We start from the raw sequence: 9483 nt of genomic DNA, 5'->3' as shown, positions 1-9483 counted from the left end.
ATAGAAGGTTTTACCAGATTTTGTTAGATTTTCAAAACCTTTACAGGGCCTCTCATATCTGCTGTTAATTAGCAGTATTGGGACCAAATGAAAATAACAGATAACTCCCTCTTGTAAAATTATTCCTTCCAGTTGTTATTATTTAGTCACAGTGAAGGTAGTGGGGAAAAAAAGGAAACAGAAAAAGACACCAAGAAGCCTAATCTTACTGCCATTTTACCCTTTCCTGAGTGAGTGCCCTGCTTCCAGTTTTCTTTCTCTAAGCAGGTGCATTAGCAAAATAAAATAATGTAATGGGAATTGCCTTGAAGGTGTAGAAGGTAATTAAAATAATATACATAGCTAAGTGAAGCAAGGGCAGGGTGCAACATCTGCTCTAGCACACAAAGCCCTTGGAAAGAAGACACAAACTGATTTAGAATACTTTATGTTGCTGGTTTTTCTTGATAATTATACCTGTCCTTTCTTTCAGATGGTCCTTCAACCCAGTTTGCATACACCATGGACTGAAGTAAAATCACTCCAGTGAAAGGGCAGTGATTTTCTTGCTGATAAGAGCTGGTGCTGATGTCATTTTTCACTTATTTAACTATTTCTGAATGTTGTATTTGCCTAATTTTTAAGGAAACATTTTCTGTGGTTCTTCCTCTACCAGGCCATTTAAAAACGTTGTGGAAAATGGTAGAGTGAGTGTTTAACAAAAATTCTTCACCTTGACATCTATCTAGAAATTTAAACAACTATTTAATAAGCAGACTCATAAGAAGGAAATCTATATAACAATTAAAATAATAATGCTCTTCTAATCACTTAAGAGCCTAGAGTAGGTATCGAGGTAATCACATTCATTTTAAATTTATATGCTATGCATATCCTCGCAAGCATTTTGAAAGAAAGTGGTGCAGAAGACACAGGTGCCTAAATTAATAAACATTAGAAAATCAGCAAGAGATTTAACTACACTGGTTATTGTTTTCAATTATTAAATAATTAGTTTGAACATCTTTGTACACCTGGCCCCGAATCCTGGGATTCAGTTACCTTGAATGGCTCTGGGCTGCTATTTGATCACTTAATACTAAATCTGCAAAGTGCTGGGCATTGGGAAGAATATCTGGTGGAGGACATGGGGATTCCCCAGAAGTTTTGTGGAAAAGTTCACTAATCAGAATGTTTTCATTTGCGGAGTCAAGACTATAATTAATAATGCAAAAGCTTTATTAAGATTTTTGGTTTTTTAAGAAAACAGGTGGCAGGCAGCAGACGGAATCCCAGCATCTCAGTATTCTAACAAAGAAGTGTTTACCTTTCCAGGAGAGATATATTTGAGAGAATAATTTCAGAAATGGCACGTGCTCCTCCAACTTTCCTACCTTTTTTGCTCTCCATAATGACCAACTCAAGTATCCTGTCTGCTTCAGTTTGAAGTGCACTGAATTTATCTTTTACTGCAGCTCCAGTAGATGCCTTCTGAGAATTTCTATGCAATAGAAAATTCACAAAATCTTTATTTGAATTAAGGTCCTCCAAGACACTCTTAAGCAATACACTCAGCCTACTGGTGATATATCTTGAATTCTGTTACTCATTAAAGCAACATGCTGAAACAGTTTGCTGTAAAATTTCAGATTAAAAAAGGATTTAATTAAAAGTTTTGGGAAAAGTTTCACATTAAATGTCAAAGTGTTTGGCATGGTGTTTATGGCACGTAATCATTTTCCTGGAGAAATTGAGGAATGAAAGAAATATTCCTATTACATTCTCTTTTAATAGGTCCAGTAGGATAAATAGGATAACTAAATAAATCCAGACTTAAGAGTCCAGTATCTCACTTATTTTTTCAGAAAGACACAGAATAGCCAAGTGCCATTTTGCACTCATCTCTAAATAATGTATATAATTCCATCAGAAGTTTCAGTAGGTCAAAACATCTTTTTCTTTCCAGCTTTTGAACATTCATTGATTGCAAACCCTGTAATTTCACTAGCAAAATACAGAGCCAGATTTTCTTTTCCTCTGCCTAAAAGCTCACTCCAAGCAAACTGCTGTCCCTCTTCCTAAGAAGGAAGGAAAACAACAGGGGTGAGGAGGGTTTTCTGAACCTTGAAAAGGACTAATTGATGTGTAACTGATTTTCCAGGTCGAAACACAATAATGTAGCCCAGGCTGGCAGAGGAGAGGTCACTGAATCTCTCTACATTTCTGTTTCTTGTGGCTCTCAGTGACACAGAACAGGGGCAATATTGGTGACAATCACTGACATCCTCAGATAATCCAGTTAAGGGAAATTTCTACAACAACATCACACATTCCTGGGGTTTGTTGCATCGTTTTAAGAGGGCCTGAGACAGCCACGGATATTTCAGACCTAAACTTTCTACAGCACATATTTCTGAACATAACTTCTCCCAGGCATGCTGATCATATTCATGAGATGTTAATTCTTGTGAATTATATAATCTGTTACTTGGTTAAGTATTACATGTATTTTCATATCCAAATTGATTATTTGCATTAATTGAGAGAAAATTTACATGAGAATTTTTTTTCATCAACTTGACTGGTTATGAAGTCCCTGTGACCATTTGGAGTCATGATTGAGTTGGGGCTGAGAACACCACCCAGAGGGCTGCATTTGGAAACTTTGGCTTAATGCAAAGCCAATGAAAGCTTTCATGTGCTGGCTTAAAATGTACCTTGAAGGTCCATTTGTACAACTGGAGATGCCACAGGGATTGCACACAACCTATGGATTTGGGAATTCATTCTCTCTGCTGTGCCACACAGTATCTGTCAAAAATGGTGATGATAATAAAAGCAAATTTGTACTAAAAGGCACTTAGAAAACTTGACTTGTAAGATTGCCTTGCAGGAATATTTCTGACCATCTTAGGGTCACACAGCCAGGGCAGATCAATGGCAGAGATCTGTGGCTCTATTCAGGTATATGTGAGCAAACCTTTGTGAAATATTTGCCATATTAATGGATGTAAATCGGACAAGCATTAAACATTAATATCCTAAAGAGGATTCCTTTTCTGCTCTCAAGTGACAGGCAATACCTGTGGGGTTATTTAAGGAACACCTGGGTTCTGGGAGGGGGTGGTGAGGGAAGCAGTCAGAATACTTGACACAGTCAGTGCAATAAATATAGAGATTATTGAATTTGTACATGTGAAAGAAACCTAAATATTAAAAAAAAATTAATCACCAATAAGTTTTTTGTATCATACACTGCCTTTATGGTACTTGAAATCAGCTACATAAAGTGGTCAGGCAGTCCTGTGCCACCAGAGGATTATATTTATATTGGCCATAGAGATAATAAAAAATATGGGAGGATTATGCTTCATTTTGCTTGGGAGTGCCTTTTGAAATGGAGTACTGGACTTCCCTGTGATATGCATGTTCCCTCCACCTAGCCAGGGCACCTGGCAGAGGATGGGATGTGCCTTCCTGGCCCTGAATCAGCTTCTTTGCAGCTTTTCCCCTTGCCAGGGTGTGAGTCCTCCCTGCCACTGCCAAAGCCCCTACTCCCCTTTCCTCAGGTGGAATGTCTCTCCCACACAAAGGGAGACACGATACATCACTCCTCCTGAAGGAAAAATGATACTTCCCCAATATTACGGTTTTAAACCAAAAAGCACTTCGCAGAAATGTCTCTTTTACCTGCAGCACTAAATGGTTTCAATTAGGAAAGTCTACAAGTGTGGCTGAACCTCTTTGCAGCAATAAATACTGCCCTGAAAAAAATCCTCAGAGGTAATCAGTGGTCCTTACCGTGAGCCTGCAGCTCCCCTCAGGTGCTCAGCCCTTTGCCTCGGATGTGCCACGTCAGCCACCCAAGCACAGCCAGCCTCCTCATGCCTCACTGCTTTATCACAACCTCCAAGGAACTTCTGGGGCCATTTTATACCAAAACAACGTTGGTCCTCCTTCCCAGAAGTGCTGCTCATTTAGTGCAGAATGACTGCACAGGTAGGAGCCCTTTACAGTCACACAGGAGGGATCATTGTGCTGATGAAAGGGAGATTTTGTGTGGCTGGGTCTGGCCATTAATTAGGATGATGGAGGTGAAGATGTATTTTCTGCTGTCAGTAGACACTGGTTTTGCCAGACTCCAGATTGTCCTTTACAAGTAGAATTGAGGTGTTGGGGTTTTTCAAATGCGTTCTTCGGAAAACATTTTGGGACAGGGTTTTTAACTGGAGTGTGCAGAGAGGAGGTGTTTGCTGCCAAACTGGGAAGCACATGGCAGCAAGACACTGCCATTAGAATTAGATCAGGCTCAGGTTCAAGCTGTATTTTCTTCCTCTGAAGTTTATTCCAAATTCTGAAAAGAAACTTCTTGTTTTGATAAGAATGGAAGAGAAAAGGGTAAGGACTTGTTGACCCTAATGTCTTCCATGAGGTTAATCTGATGCTGGAGCAACCCCACTCCTTTGAGGCTGACACCAGAAACCCTACACTGCCCTAATTTTATATAGAACTCTACACCAATCTAATTAAAATGTGTATGAGGATAAGTCAGAGAGATCCCAGACCTTAATATTTTAATGTGGAAAATGTGATATAAAGATTAAATGTTTTAAAGATGAAATACAACTATGATCTAGTGAATAACCTTTTTTATTCATGACATTTTCATTTTGCAGGTTATTCCTTTCATTTCTGTTTTTTTTGTGCCTTTGAATTTAGGATACAACATCATCTTATGCAACCTCCCCCTTAAAGGGCTTCTCCTATAGTTATAATCACCCCAAATAAACTTCAATAAGTGACTTAATTTCTTAAAATACTTTGAGATACAATGGCCTCAGAATAGGAAAATACAACTAAATGATCACTCCATGTCACACAGTTTGTATCAAACATGGATCATCTGAGAAGATTCAAGGGAACAGACTGAGATCCTGTCCATTTTCACATGGAAGTGCTACAAGGGAATCTGAATACCATGGGAGTTTACAGTATGTGCAAATCCAGATGGTGGGAGCAAAAAAATCAAGATAAGGGTGTAAGTAAATGGATTCACCTACAGGTTTGGTTACAGGTTTGGTTAGTGGAGTCCTGTCTCCTCTGGGATTAATAAATGAGGTCACTTCTCTTTTTTCCGTCTTCTATCCCAAATTGACTTGCTGTTTTGGTTTGCTACCTCAGCAGAATCAAATACGATCCAATTTGCTCAGTGCAAGGGTGGTTGTACCAATCAGAGAGTGGGGCTGATATACCAATGTTCTCCCCATCACCTCTCTCCAGCATTTTCCTGGGTGAGATTTTGCCTCCCCCATTTCCACAGCACACTTCCCTTGCCAGGTGAGCTGTGAGAGTGAGGGAAAAGAGGAGCTTCAGTATTTTTTTGTGTCGATTTTGCTGCACCTGCCTCAAGCTGTACCTTAAGTATAAGAAAGGCAGCTGTGACATGAGAGCTGTTATGGTAAATGCTAGAGACTGCTGGAGGAAGGGATGACACCAGTGTGTCACAGCATAGCCTGGAGGAAACAGGCTGTGGAAATTGCATCTAAAGCCAGTTGTGATCCCTTCAGTAGTAGGCTGCTGACAGCATCCACTGGCAGAGAGTGAGAGAAGATGCAGAAAGGAAACAGCAGTCCCTCTTCTTTATATACAGTCCTGCTGGATGTTTGAGCTTCCTGATAGATTCAGGGGAAGAACAGAAGTGTGGGAATTTGTGGTGCTTCCTATGACTAAAATAAACTCTTTGTGTGTCTCTGCACCTGTAACACGAGGGTCGTGACTCTGCCACTTTGAACTTGTCAAAGCAGCAGTGAGCATTGGCCAGAAAACAGGGAAACTGCAAGTAACTGGAATAAAACAAAAGTCTCAGACTGCTTGTCACCCTATCACGGGGAAAGTCATCCCACCAGGACAAAAACTCTTTTTGGTTGGAGTAGTAGCAGTGGGCACTAATATCACTGGGAGCTCTCGTGTAGCTTCTGACAATGAGTTCCTTAGAAGGATTTCCTCCCTTTGAAGTGCCTGCCTTGCCTGCACAGCAGACAGCTGCTTTCTGCCTGCTGTCTTGCCTGTCTGCTCCCCTACGTGCTGCTCTGTTGAAACACCCTGTGTTATTACAGTCACTTGCAGCACCTGGCTGCAGGAGTGAATCAAAGTGTTGTGAAGGCAGCATATCAATTTGGGTTTGTGCCATGTAGCAGTTACTTGGCGGCTAAGTGGGATCATTTCAAAGACGTTTTTTCTTCCTTTTCCTTATTTCTCTGTGCCCAGATCACTGCTTGAGCTGCCTTCCCCCTAAACACTATGTGCTCATCTTTTGTGACTGTCTAAAATAGAAAAACCTCTGCTCTTGTCAAAAGGATAAGCTGAAACAGTCACTTATCTCTGGCTGAGGGATTGCACACTGGAGTGCTCCACCAGCACTTCCCAGTTGCCACAGCCCCTCTCCCAGCCGGGCAAGCAGCAGCCAGCAGTGGACACTGCAGAGGGTGGCTGACCCCCCAGCTGTCACAGCCCAGAGCAAGCAGGTGATCAAAGAATCCATTTGAAATTGTTGGTACTTAGAGAATCTCTCTAAGTAAAGAAAAGGTTGAGTTATGGTGTGGTTGATTTCATGCTGCTGCAGGAAGAGCTGTGTTCATAGAGAGAATGGTGAAGGCTTGGATGGGACCTTAAGAACATTTAATTTTCTTCTTTGCTTTTCCCCTGCTCTGAGCTGGCTAGTTACAGATCTGCACACACCTCAGAAGTGAAATTGCACTTCTCACAGCCCATGATATCTGCATGGAGACTGCATGGATCTCACAAGTGCAGCGGTGCAGGTTCGCCTGCAAGTTAACAAGATTTTAGTAAATTCAGAAGACTGGAATGTCCCCAAGCACAAGCCAAATTAATTCATATTTTAAAAGATTTCTGTCTACAGTCACAGGAGTAAATGCCACATAAACCCCAGTCCTGCTCCCATCAGAGACAATGGGAATTAAGCCACTAACTTCAAAGAGCAGTGCTCTCCCTGTAGAGTGTATTTCATGCTTCTGCAGTCTTGGCTAGATTAGTGCAAATTAAACATTGGGTTAAGTTGCCAGAACCCATAAGCTCTCCATTAGGCTCTGGAGGATTTGGCTAATTTTAGTCAAATACTTACCTATTTTACAGAAGCCATGCAGAATTCCTCCGTGGGCTAAGCCCACTGAGCTCTGATAGAATGCCACTAATGAATTTGGCCTCACAGCTGCTGTCTCTGTGCAGGGCTCGGAATGCATTGCAGCTTCACGCACCTGATCGAATCTTAACAAACACCTATTTTATACCAGAGCACACCAAATAATTTCATGAGGGCTGGAAACAAGTGGCTTTCAGAAGTGCTAAGGGATCTAATCATATGACAGGCCTCCCTTGCCTGCAGGGCCACCGTGGATAGGGCTGCAGCAGCCTCCTCCCCGTGCTGCTCACTGTCCTACATCCTGTGAGTGGCCAACTGCCCCAGGGAGCTACAAGCTACATTTTTCAATCATCTCTGCTTTATGTTAAATACACTTACAAGCAGCCAAGCAGCATCCCCAGAGGGTCTTACTGCGACAGAGGGATGTTAACAATATACTTCTGCCTTTTTTTCTGCTTTTTTTTTTTCTTTCAAATATGCTTCCACTATAGCCATCCCTGAATAATCTCCTAATTAGTGAGGAGGCCTTGAGTTTAGCTTCACAGACTGCAGAGATGGAGACCTGAGGTGTCATTTCCAAGCTCCACGGTGTAGGATTTTAGGGCCAGCCTGGACAGAGCCTTGCCTGATTTTCAAGCCTCATTTCTCCCCTGGCTGAGCACAGGGAATCCCATCACTGCTGTGTGTCTCCATTCCCATCTATCCAGGATAAAGGGTTCTGACATGTGATAGGAAGCACCAGAGCTCATTTCCAGGTTTGTACAGTGGCTGGAACCACTGCCTTTGCAGTCCCTGCCAGGATTTCAGGGTGTTCATACAGATACAAACATCAGACTAATTAGTCACTTTTAAACTTATGACTCAGGCATTTACTAAAAGCATGTGTTCAGATAAAGGTAATACAGAGCAAAAAATAATACAGCAACATCCTTTGGGAAGGCAGAAAAGGTCAAGTACAGTGCTGCTCTTCGCTGAGGAAGTAATACACAGAATTTGTATGTGGAAACTTGACCACTGAAGCAGCTAATTGCCAGTGGAACATCTTGCTGTACACATCTTCTGAGGTACTTTAATTATGCAAACACACCTTGTTGTCACACAGATATAAATAATGTTTAAGGCTCGTGTTTCTTTGAAGTATGTTCTGTGGGGATTATGTGGGCTTTCTTCATTATGATTCCCCTGTCGGGAGAATACCATGTAATAAAACAGAGCACATCAGCAGAGGGGTTTTTTGCAGGTGGGTTCCCCCCCCTTAAATCATTTTTAAAAGGCTTCTGGCTCTATTTCTGACTCTTGTTGAGAAATTGGGTACTTCAGCAAATTGCTCCGTTGACAAAAAGGAAAAAAAATGTTGCTTCAAAACAAACAATTATGATGACTTTGAAGCATAACATGAAATGTCTCATTGATTTCGTCCCAGAGGACTGGTGTAAAGAATGGATAACCAAAGATGCAACGAAGCACGTAATATTAGTGAATGCACCATTTCTTGGGCAGTATTGTTTTAAATCCATTTGCTCATCTTTGCCCTCTGTGATCACCTGCTATCAACAGGGGAAACACACACGAGCAATCTAAATACTTGATTGCTTGTAAGAGGAAAAATTTCTTCCTATTCAAAGATAAAGTGGCTGAGTAGTGGCAGGAAAATGTACCATTCCTTTCCCACAGTCTCTAAGTGGAGCATTAGAGACAGAGATTATAATTTCAACCTGTGGCGCTTGAATTCCTGGCCACAAGAATTCAGCATTTGTTTTTCTCCTGGAGAATAAACTTTACATTTAAACTCTGATTAGACCATAGAACTGGCATCAAGAAGCATTTTCCCCTTTTCTCCTCCTTATATTCATAATGTGAAGTGCATTCTGAAGGGGCATTGTGCAAAAGGCACTGGCAAAGCCCAATTCTGGAGACAGCCACTCACTCTGCTGCATTCTGTTCACACAACCCAGCATTCAAGAACTAGGACTTTTGAGTGTTAAAGCCAGAAAAGGGAGCAGTAAATGATCAATTGTAGCAAATGTTCTGCAGTCATTTCTTCAAACACAAGTGATGCAGTATTTTGTCCCTGAGCTGAAATATCAATTCCCTATTAGTCTATAAAAAAACTCAGTACAGCTGTTGTTCTACCTTTGGATATGGCTCTTTTCTAACAGATCAACTTATCTTCAGCCAAGGTATTTGCTTCTGTGATGGAGAATCTGTGTCCTCTAGGTTTCCTTTCAGCAAAGAAAATTTAAATTGCTTAAAAAATGACGTTATTCAGATGGCAAAAATCGTTGAAAACAATCAAACAGGTGCTGTCAGTCTGAAAGTTTGATTCCTAATAGATTTGGAACTGA

Source organism: Corvus hawaiiensis, chromosome 12 (assembly GCF_020740725.1).
Source record: "Corvus hawaiiensis isolate bCorHaw1 chromosome 12, bCorHaw1.pri.cur, whole genome shotgun sequence".
NCBI lineage: Eukaryota > Metazoa > Chordata > Aves > Passeriformes > Corvidae > Corvus > Corvus hawaiiensis.
This window is presented reverse-complemented; position numbering follows the sequence as displayed.